The sequence below is a fragment of the Benincasa hispida genome, chromosome 5 (genome assembly GCF_009727055.1).
Source record: "Benincasa hispida cultivar B227 chromosome 5, ASM972705v1, whole genome shotgun sequence".
Lineage (NCBI taxonomy): Eukaryota > Viridiplantae > Streptophyta > Magnoliopsida > Cucurbitales > Cucurbitaceae > Benincasa > Benincasa hispida.
In genome coordinates, this window is record NC_052353.1 from 30,576,099 (window position 1) to 30,588,853 (window position 12,755).

A 12,755-nucleotide genomic window follows, 5' to 3' on the forward strand; every position below is an offset into this window, starting at 1 on the left:
AACGGTGGCTTCTTTTAAAATTACTTAGGGTTTTAGGGATTCCTCTCAATAAGACACCTATTCTTGGAGCTAACGTTTGCCCTTATATATTCATTCTTTGTTTGTATTCAGTTTTTAGGGGTTTTTCCATGTATAATCTATAAGATCGTGGCCAAATTCAACGCATAATTCTCGCTTTGTCCAAATCTCGCTCACTCTACTCTCAGAATCTCGCTCTTCTCCAGTTTTCTCGCGTAATTCGCTCTCTCCACTCTCGCTCTGTCCAAATCTTGCTCCGTCCAAATCTCGCTCTCCCTGACCTCTGAATCTCGCTCTCTCCAGCTTTCTCGCTAGGAATCTTGCTCTCCAATTCTCTTTAATCTCGCTCTCTCTGTTTTCAAAATCTCGCTCTCTTTCAACTTTCTCGTTACAATTTCTCGCTCTCTCCAATTTTTCCTTCAATCTCGCTCTCTTCTTTCTCGCCAGCCTCAAATCTCGCTAGCATCGCTTGCTGGGTTTCTCGCTCTCCAATTCTCTCTTCGATCTCGCAGCTCTCTTCTCAGAATCTCGCTCTCTCCAATTTTCTCTTCAATCTTGCTCTCTCAGCATTTCTCGCTGGTGTGGCTCTCGCTCTCTCCCACTTTCTTGCTGGAAATCTCGCTTTCTCCAATTTTCTCTTCAATCTTGCTCTCTTCAGCTTTCTCGCCGGGTGGCTCCCGCTCTCTCCTACTTTCTCGCTGCAATCTTTTCGCTTTCTCCAATTTTCTCTTCAATTTCGCTCTCTCCAGCTTTCTCGCTTAACTCTGGCCCTACTGACTGCATGACCCGCTAATCATCAGATGGGTTAGTTTTCGCTTAGGTCCTCATCTTCCTATCAGGGTGGAGAGATTTATGTTGGAAGCATAACCGACCACCACATGTTATTATATGTTTTCGGTCCCAACCATATGCTTTCATGACATGTTACTTGTGATTGTGCATTTGGTCACTACCCTACATGAGAACTACTTACTGGGTATATTATATACTCATCCTATATTTTACAGACTTTGTAGGTAAGGACACAGTGTAGATGGCAAAATTGGACGTCGCTCAAATGGCCAACCATCAAACTCACTATTATAGGCTCATGCATTTTGTACCACCACGCTAATGTTTTATAGATCCTGGTGTTTTGATAAATAAACTTTTTATATAGTTTTTCTATTTAATTAATAAAATTTAGATATGTTCTTTTAAATTTTCACCAAAACTCATCTCATGATAGAAAAGTCTAAGTATGCATATCGTAACGGTCGGATCGTAATGTGTAAGGATCCGGTCTTTACATGTTGGTATCAGAGCGTTTGGGCCAAATAGACTCTATTGCATTAGAAGAGTCGTGGTGTTTGATGGTTCAGCCTGTTAAGTAATGCCCATAGATATGCCAAATACGCTGGTAACTGAAATTTTCAAATAAGTAATTTAGTAAATAATTTAGTAAACATAGGTATGAGTTAAAAAAAATGATTTGAGAATACAGGACGTTCAATCCTTCAATATTTGACGAATCATCCGTGCATCCAACTATAACATTGAATTGGATAGAAATAGAATTATTTTCCACCACATGAACATCCCAGAAGAATAGAAAGTAAATTGTGCCACCTTCATGTTAAAAGACGATATAAAGTTCTGGTGGGAAAACTGTAAGTTGTTAGTATCAGGACATAAACTAGGAGTGACCCTTATCATCCTACACATAAGTAATTTTGACATAATACTAGGTATGGACTGGTTAGCAGCAAACTATGCAAGCATAGATTGCCATAATAAAGAGGTCATATTCATCTTTCCAACAGGAACCAAGTTTAAGTTTAAGAGTTCTAATATACCATCAGCCCCAAGAATAATTTCAGCCTTAAAAACTAAACATTTTCTCAACCATGGGGCTTGGGCATATTTAGCAAGCGTAGTAGATTTATGAAACCAAAAGGATGAAATTAAGGTCATTCCTGTAATAAGAGAATTTGAAGATATATTCCCAAAAGAGCTACCGGGTTTACCACCGAATCGAGAAATAAAATTTTGTATAGATCTAATTCCCGGAGCTGAACCAATATCTAAAGCACCATATAGAATGGCATCTGTGGAATTAAAAGAACTAAAAATACATGTACAAGAATTGCTAGATAAGGGATTTATATGCCCTAGCATGTCTCCATGGGGAGCACCTGTTTTATTTGTTAGGAAAAAGGATGGATCAATGCGCTTATGTATAGATTATCGGGAGTTGAATAAGTTTACAATAAAGAATAAGTATCCACTCCCACGCATTGATGACCTATTTGACCAATTACAAGGAGCCTCAGTATTATATCCAAAATAAGACTTACGATCTGGATATTCATCAAACTACGAATCAAGGAAGTCGATTATACCCAAGACTGCTTTCCGAACAAGATATAGGCATTATGAGTTATAGTCCCGGTTGTTGCCCTTTGGGATTTAAACGAATTCCCTTGCAGCCTTCAATTCGAGGACTGTATGGAATAGAATTTTTATAATTGTGACTCGGAAGCGGTGGAAGTGTATACATTTTTTGTGATCGTACTTCATCAGATGGATTGATTTTATTAGGAATTTTTCCTATTAATGTTCAGAGGCAATAGTAACATGGAAAACAACATACTTTTAGGGACGTCTCTTTCCATAATATATAAAAAGACAAACAAAGTGAAATATAGTTGTTATGTCGATTATTTTCAATTATATCTCAAGTGGTAGAGTTTTGGGTGCGACAAGTTGCCTACCTAGGGCATATTGTAAAGCAAGAAGGAATCTCAGTGGATCCTGCTAAGATTGAAACGGTTATCAACTGGCCTCGCCCAATAACAAGTCAGCGAGGTGCAAAGCTTCCTTGGATTAGCAGGATATTATAGACGATTTGTGAAGAACTTCTCAACTATAGCATTACCCTTAACTAACCTCACTAAGAAGAATAATCCTTTTGTCTGGAACCAAGCATGTGAGTAAAGCGTCTAGGAACTAAAAGAAAAGTTGACCACACCCCCTATTCTCACTATACCTGATGGATCAAGGGGTTTAACTGTGTACAGTGACGCATCGAAGAAAGTGCTTGGTTGTGTATTAATGCAACACGGGAAGGTAATAGCGTATGCTTCAAGACAACTAAAACCTTATGAACAAAACTATCCGGTTCATGACTTGGAATTAGCTGCCGTAATCTTTGCATTAAAGATATGGAGACATTACTTATATGGGGAAAAGATCCAAATTTATACATATCATAAAAGTCTTAAGTACTTCTTTACCCAGAAAGAATTAAATATGAGACAACGAAGATGGTTAGAATTAGTCAAAGACTATGACTGTGAGATCCTTTACCATCCAGGAAAAGCTAACATTGTTGCTGATGCTTTTAGCAGAAATCAGCTCATACAGCAGCTCTAAGTACCATCTCCAAACACATAATGGATGACCTGGAACGCGTTGAGATCTCACTAATACCAGATACCTTCACAACTCGAAAAGCACAGTTAATTGCAAGACCTGCATTAAGGCAAAGGATAATTGATGCATAACAAATAGATAAATACCTAAACAAACAACTACAGTCAGAGAATGGAGAAATCAATCAATTCTCTACAACCCCAGACTCTGCACTCCTCTATCGTGGGCATCTATATGTACCAGATGATGAAGAAATCAAGAAAGAACTACCAGATTAATGGATTTTTAATCTTTGACCATTAGCACCATGTAATTTTTCGGAGGATTTTTCAAAGTATTTGGTAGGTATTAATCCTTTTCATATACAGTTTTAATCAGCTCCTAAGCCAATTAAAACCTTAGAGGTTAAATGGTATTCCTTATTTATGACAAGATGAATAATAGAGTACCATTTTTGTATTTGAACTTTATTAATAAGATTGACAAATGATTCAGGTGGAATTTTATCTGCTTCGTTATCATTTTCTATGTTTTCAGGAATTTGTGGAAGGTTGATCAATTATTTGTTGAGTTTGAAGTGATAAGAGTTCGAATTTTATCTGAGAATTTTCTTTTTTAATGTTAGAAATTTCTTCCTTTATTGTATTTATTTCTCTTTGAAGGTCGGGAATTGTTATTGGTTTTGTTTTTGGTTCAAAGCAAGACATTATCTCTTTAAGATTGTAATGCTGGAAATTCTGTTGTTGAGGTTCTTCTATGATAAGATCTTTAAGTTTTTCAAAATATTCTCTTTTAATTTCGGGGACTTTAATTTGGCGAATTGCTTCAAAAAGAATTTCTTGGTCTCTTGAAATAACATTTATAGTTTACTTGCATGCACATGTCTCGATTTGATTATCACAAGAGGATATTGGTATTTCAGATTCAGAATTATCAATATTGTCTTAAATTTCAAATTTGTTCATAGGAGGATTCTTCATTGTCATCAGATGAGGAGGGGGAGTCTAAATGTGTTAATAAATTTAATAATTGAATTTTTAAATCTTCATCTATTTCTAAATTATTAATTTTTCCTTTCATAAGACAATTTGGAGCTATGTGTCCCTTTTGCCTCCATTTATAACAAGTAATTTCTTTTCTTTTAGTAGTTTTGTAGTTTTTAAATCTTCTTTTTGGTTTATAGGTTTGTATGTTTTGGTTATTTTGTAAGTCAACAGAATTATCTTGTATGTTAGAATGATTTTGACAAGAAGTTTCATTTATAGTATTAATTTTTTATGTTGATGTATTAAATTCTTTTGTGGTATTTAAATTCATGTTTTGTAATTGAAGGTTAATTTTGTCTAAACTATTATTAGTTTCTTTACTTGAAAAATTAATTAATTTTAAATCTTTATCTGATATTTCAAAAGGTTTAAACAATGTTGAGATTCAAGTTTGGATTCTATTCTTTCAACTTTGTTGGATATTGTATGTAAAATTTTATTATAATAATCATTCTGTAATTGTATAATTTTTATATCTTTTAATGTTGGTACTTTTGTTCCAATTTTAGGTACATTTATCATCTTGAAAGGTGAAGCAATCACTTCTTGATCATTATTATTTTGAAATTTAATTTCTTCTAAAGGAGGATGTGGAGAAGTTACACATCTTTTAGGGTTTGTAGTCTCCCATGTGGGAGAAGAGATATTAGTATTAATAGTTTGATATGAAGGAGATGTAAGGTTTTGATAATAGGTTCTATATTTCATCCCATTGAAGAAATATATATTTAATTTAAGTTTTTCCATCATTTCATAATATTCATCATTAATCTTACTTTGTTCAGTTTTGGTAAAGGATTCAAAAAATTTATTTCTTAAAAGTTTATTTTTGTCAGACCAAAATTCTTTATCTAATTCTATTTTGTTGATTGTAAAGGGTTTGGAAATAACGTTTAACTAGTTAATATTTTATATATGAGGATGAGTTGGGGATAAGGTTGATTCCTTATCTTTTGTATAAAAAGGTTGTGGTATTGTATTATCAAACCGTACTCCTTGAAGATTTGTAGAAGTATTTGGTTGAGGAGGTTCATATATTGTAGAAAATCTAGGAGGTTCATATCTTGAAGATTGAAACTGTATTTCTACACTTCCATCTTCATTTTCAATAATACATTTTAATTTTGAATCTTCAATTGATGGTTTAAAGGCGTCTTCTAAATTCCATCTAGGATTATGAGTAATTTGATTCAAAGATAGCATTTTTGGAGTAAAAGTATTTGAGTGTTCCGTATTGGCTTCCATTAAAAGGGTTTGGTCTTTGGGAGAAGTCTTAAGAGCTTTGGGAGATAAATTTGTATGGATTAGTTTATAATGTATTCGAAATATTCCTACAATAGATTCAGTTTGTGAATCCCAATCCATGTTTTGAATTTTAATATCAAGCATTAAAGATTTAAGTATATTTGGATCATTTAATGATACTATAAAGTTTGGATAACAATTAAAATAGACTGGTCCTCGTTCTAAATTTGATTCGACTATAGAAAGTATGAGTTTGAAAAGTTTCTATGTCTTTTATCACGTAATAGTACAAGAATTGGAGTATTTAATCCTATTCTATAAAGTGGTTTTATGGCAATTTGAACTAATCCTATATGAAGAAATTTATATTTTTCTTCGTATTGAATAATTGATTGTCTTGAAAATAAACAAAGAGTTGCTGAGAGTTTATTGATTGGAACTAATTGTTCAGTGGTTTTGATTCTATAATCTTGAAGAAAATCAAATTTTCCTATTTGATAGATTGTTTTAATATCTACTTTTGGTATATTCCAATTATGGAGGTTTTTCTCTATTTTTGTTATTTGAAGTTCTTGACTATTTACTATGGAGGGTTGAGAATCATTTGAATAATTTTCAATTAAATTTGAGTTTTTTGTAATATGGGCTATAGAAAAAAATTTCCCAAATATCTTAGACATTAAAAAAATTTTAAGGCTTAAAGTCATACTAAAATTCGAATTATTTATTATGACAAATAATCAGGATGCTGAAAATTCTACAACACTGGGACATCGAGCTTGCCAACAGTCTTACGCTATACTCTGCCGGGAACACAAGGCTACGCTATACTCTGCCGGGAACACAAGGCTTACCAAAGCGCTATTCAGCAGAATTAACTAGAAAACTTGATTATTATCACAAAAGATAACTTGAATGTTATTAAGACAAAGACTTAATGACAATTCAATGTTAATGCAATTGGACTAGCACACTCTACCGCTAAAAAACTAGGCTCTGATACCATTTGGATTATAGATCAAATATGGAAGAAGTGGACATGTGGTGTGTGTGTGGCATGAAGAATGTGGAGTAAATTGTTTTAGTGGAAATGTGCATGGATGATACGTGGCAAAGATGGAAATGGAAAATGGAAAATTATGGAATGGAAAAGAAATGCAAAATGAAAATTAATTATGATATTCTAATGAAATGGAAATTATGATGTTCATTAACTGTCCACTTCTTCCATATTTTCCATGCATCCTTCCACGATCCTAGCCACAACCCAAATATGGTATTAATGAACATCAAATTGCCATAAAACCACTTTATAGAATAGGATTAGATACTCCAATTCTTTTACTATTACGTGATAAAAGACATAGAAACTTTTCAAACTCAATACTTTCTATAGTCGAATCAAATTTAGAACGAGGACCAGTCTATTTTAATTGTTATCCAAACTTTTCAGTTTCATTAACTGATCCAAATATACTTAAATCTTTAATGCTTGATATTAAAATTCAAACATGGATTGGGAACCACAAACTGAATCTTATGTAGGAATATTTCGAATACATTATAAACTAATGCATACAAATTTATCCCCCAAAGCTCTTAAGACTTCTCCCAAAGACCAAACCCTCCTAATGGAAGCCAATACAGAACACTCAAATACTTTTACTCCAAAAATGCTATCTCGAAATCAAATTATTCATAATCTTAGGTGGAATTTAGAAGACGCTTTTAAACCTTCAATTGAAGATCTAAAATTAAAATGCATTATTGAAAATTAAGATGGAAGTGTAGAAATACAGTTTCAATCTTCGAGATATGAACCTCCTAGATTTTCTACTACGGATGAGCCTCCTCAACCAAATACTTCTACAAATCTTCAAGGAGTACGGTTTGATAATACAATGCCACAACCTTTTTATACAAAAGATAAGGAATCAACCTTATCCCCAACTCATTCTGATATGCAAAACGTTAACCAGTTAAATGTTATTTTCAAACCCTTTACAATTAACAAAATAGAATTAGATAAAGAATTTTGGTCTGACAAAAATAAACTTTTAAGAAATAAGTTTTTTGAATCCTTTACCAAAACTGAACAAAGTGAGATTCGTGATGAATATTACAAAACAATAGAAAAACTTAAATTAAATTATATTTCTTCCATTGGATGAAATATAGAACTTATTATCAAAACCTTACATCTCTTTCATATCAAACAATTAATACTAATACCTCTTCCCCCACATGGGAAACTACAAATCCTAAAAGATATGTAACTATTAAATTTCAAAATAATAATGTTCAAGAAGTGATAGCTTCACTTTTCAAGATGATAAATGTACCTGAAATTGAAACAAAAGTACCAACATTAAAAGATATCAAAAATATACAATTACAGAATAATTATTCTAATAAAATTTTACATACAATATCCAACCAAGTTGAAAGAATAGAATCCAAACTTGAATCTCAACATCACCCTATAAAATCACAACCTCAACCAATCGATAAAACAAAACCATTGTTTAAACCTTTTGAAATATCAGATAAAGATTTAAAATTAATTAATTTTTCAAGTAAAGAATCTAATAATATTTTAGACAAAATTAACCTTCAATTACAAAACATGAATTTAAATTCCACAAAAGAATTTAATACATCAACATCAAAAATTAATACTATAAATGAAACTTTTGGTTAAAATCATTCTGACATACAAGATAATCCTGTTAACTTACAAAATAACCTGGAAGAACAATTTCATAACCTCACTATTCCAAAGATACAAATTCTAGGTATCTAAAATTTAAAAACTATTATTCCAAACCATCTCTCCCTAACATGCAATACGAAGAGAGATATCAATTAACCCAAGCTCAATATATAGGAAATGGCATCTATGAATGGAATATAGATGACATGACTGAACATTAAATTCTCAATTTAATGCATGAAATATCCTTAGCAGCCACTGCTTACAAAATACACTAAAATACAGACCACCAAATTGCACAAATGCTAATTTCTAGTTTCACCGGCACTTTAAAAGGATGGTGGGATAATTGTGTATCTTCAAATGACAAAACAAAAATACTAACTGCCATTAAAGTTGAACCAAGTGGTTCAGGAATAAGTCAAACACAAGACACCGTTGCAACTTTGATTTACACTATTACCAAAAACTTTTTAGGAGAACTCGTTCAATTCCAAGAACGAAGTTCTAAAATTCTTTCCAACCTTACCTATCCAAAACTTCAAGATTTCAGATGGTATAAAGATGTTTTCTTAAGCAAAGTCTACACCCGCATAGATTGCAATAATTTTGGAAAGAAAGATTCCTCTCAAGATTGCCAAAATTATTTGCTGAAAAAGTATGCCAAACAATAAGACAAACTTATCACGGTACAATTCCTTTTGATAATTTAACCTATGGTGAATTAATTAACTTTATCAACAATGAAGATTTAGCTTGATGCACAGACCTTAAATTAAGAGCAAAAATGAAAAATGAATTTCATAAGCAAAAACAAGAACTTGGATCTTTTTGTGCTCAATATGGTTATGAGAAACTACAAGTTCCCTCAGCAAGAAAACAACCCAAGCAATTAAAAAAGAAATTTTACAGAAAATCTTATAGAACCCAAGAATATTTTCAAAATAACCAAAACAAACAAACTTATAAACCAAAAAGAAAATTACAAAATTACAAAATTACTAAAAGAGAAATTACTTGTTATAAATGCAGGCAAAAGGGACACATAGCTCCAAATTGTCTTATGAAAGGAAAAATTAGTAATTTAGAAATAGATGAAGATTTAAAAATTCAATTATTAAATTTATTAACACATTCAGACTCCTCCTCCTCATCTGATGACAATGAAGAATCCTCCTATGAACAAATTTTTGAAATTCAAGACAATATTGATAATTCTGAATCTGAAATATCAATATCCTCTAGTGATAATCAAATCGAGACATGTGCATGCAAGCAAACTATAAATGTTATTTCAAGAGACCAAGAAATTCTTTTTGAAGCACTTTGCCAAATTGAAGACCCCGAAATTAAAAGAGAATATTTTGAAAAACTTAAAGATCTTATCATAGAAGAACCTCAACAACAATATTTCCAGCATTACAATCTTAAAGAGATAATGTCTTGCTTCGAACCAAAAACAAAACCAATAACAATTCCCGACCTTCAAAGAGAAATAAATACAATAAAGGAAGAAATTTCTAACATTAAAAAAGAAAATTCTCAAATAAAATTCGAACTCTTATCACTTCAAACTCAACAAATAATTGATCGACCTTCCACAAAATCCTGAAAACATAGAAAATGATAACGAAGCAGATAAAATTCCACCTGAATCGTTTATCAATCTTATTAATAAAGTTCAAATACAAAAATGGTACTCTATTATTGATTTTGTCATAAATAAGGAATACCATTTAACCTCTAAGGTTTTAATAGACTCAGGAGCCGATCAAAACTGTATACGAGAAGGATTAATACCTACCAAATACTTTGAAAAATCCTCCGAAAAATTACATGGTGCTAATGTTCAAAGATTAAAAATTCATTACAAACTTTCAAATGCCCATATATGCAATCAAAGATATTGTTTAAAAAATACATTCATATTAGTTAAAGACTTAGATGAAGAAATAATATTAGGAACCTCATTTCTATCTCAATTTTATCCATTCTCAGTAAATGAGAAAGGAATAAATTCAAAAATCTTAAATCAAAATATTATTTTCAAATTTATAAATCCAACATCTACTAAATTAATAAATTCAATTCAAAATTCCTCAATATTTCAAACCATTAATTCCATTAAAAGAAAGACCCAACAAATCCAATTTTTAAAAGAATAAATAGGTCATAAAAGAATCGAAAAACAATTACATGACCCCTATATTCAAAATCAAATTAACCACTTTAAAGAATTAATTGAAAAAGACGTATGTGCTACAGTTCCTAATGCCTTTTGGGAAAAAAAGCAACACATCGTTAGCCTATCATATATAAAAACTTTTCATGAATAAAAAATTCCTACAAAAGCAAGACCCATACAAATGAATGCTGAATTATTAAAACATTGTCATAGAGAAATTCATGAACTTCTAGAAAAAGGACTCATACGACCTAGCAAATCACCCTAGAGTTGTGCTGCTTTTTATGTAAACAATCAAGCAGAAATTGAACGAGGAGTATATCGTCTGGTCATCAATTACAAACCTTAAACTCTGTTCTAGAATGGATACGTTACCCATACCAAACAAAAAAGATCTAATTAAACGCATACAAAATGCCTTAATCTTCTCAAAATTTGATATGAAATCTGGATTTTGGCAAATATAAATTGCTGAGAAAGATAAATATGAAACGGCATTCAATGTTCCATTTGGATAATACGAATGGAATGTACTGCCATTCGGACTAAAAAATGCCCTTTTGAATTTCAAAATATTATGAATGATATTTTTAATCCATATCAAGAATTCACAATTGTCTATATTGATGATGTTTTAATCTTTTCACAATCCATAGAACAACACTTTAAACATTTAAAAATATTTCACAAAATAATTAAACAAAATGGTTTAGTTGTTTCTTTACCCTAAATAAAATTATTTCAACAAAACATAAGATTTTAGGATACAATATTTTTCAAGGAAAAATAAAAACAATTCAAAGATCAATAGAATTTGCTAACAAATTTTCAGATGAAATCACCAATAAAAATCAATTACAAAGATTTTTAGGTTGCTTAAATTATATATCAAACTTTATTCCAATTTAAGACAAACATGTGAACCTTTATATCAAAGACACAGAAAGAATCCACCTCCATGGAATCATCAACATACATGCATCATTAAAACCATCAAAAGTCTAGTCAAAAGTCTTCCATGTCTATCCATGATTAATCCACATGCATCACTCATATTTGCATTAGATATAGGATATGGAGGCATTCTCGAATAGTCCATCAATGGTCATGAGCAACTAGTTAGATATCATTCTGGTATCTGGCTAGAATCTCAAAAAAATTATTCAACCATAAAAAAAAGAGATTTTATCAATTGTTTTATGTACCAACAAATTCCAAAGTGATTTGATCAACAAAACTTTTTTAATACGCGTGGATTGCAAAGCAGCTACAGATGTTTTACAAAAGGATGTTAAAAACCTGATTTCTTTACAAATTTTTGCTAGATGGCAAACAATACTTTCTTGTTTTAATTTCAAATTAAATTGAAGCTATAAAAGGAAGTGCAAACTCCCTTTCTGATTACCTCACTCGAGAATTCCTTCAAGGAAAAACTAAAGAGGAGAGTGAAAGAGAGAAAGAAAAGAGCAAAGAGAGTGAAAGAGAGAAAGAAAAAGCAAATGAAGTCCACTTGCAAGAAAGAAGAAAAGTATGATCAAGATCAAGAACAAGAACAAAGATCAACACTTCCTCAAACCAAAGCATCATATTTTCAAGCGTATCAATTTATCAAAAGCGAATCATCACTGATAATGGAGAATTGAAAAGGAAAAGCTCCTCAAGCATTGCCATTATCAAATAAATTTCAAATTTTGGAGTCTTCCATCTCTTCAAGGCCTTCTGCCTTAACCATCAACTCTTCCCCTATCAAAATTGAGGAGTCATCTACTCCTCCAACCACCTATATCCAAGCCCTTACAAACTCTCAAAATTCAAAAATTATATCCTCAAATAAAACTTTTAATTACCGATCAACTTCATCTACTTCTTACCATAGTAAAACCCAAACCTCATACATTACAACTCTTGAACTAGAATTCATAGGTAAATCTATGAATGAAACAATTCAAAAAATAGTTCCGTCAAATTTCCATTATATTCCAACCCATCCTCAAAAAACTCGTTTATTCTACGAATTTATTCTTATTGATACCGACTCAATTGAAATCACCCATAACAAGAATCAAGATGACCCAAATAAAATTGCCTTTTCAAAAGTTAGAATTCTTCGTGTTCTAACTCCAACAAAATGGAA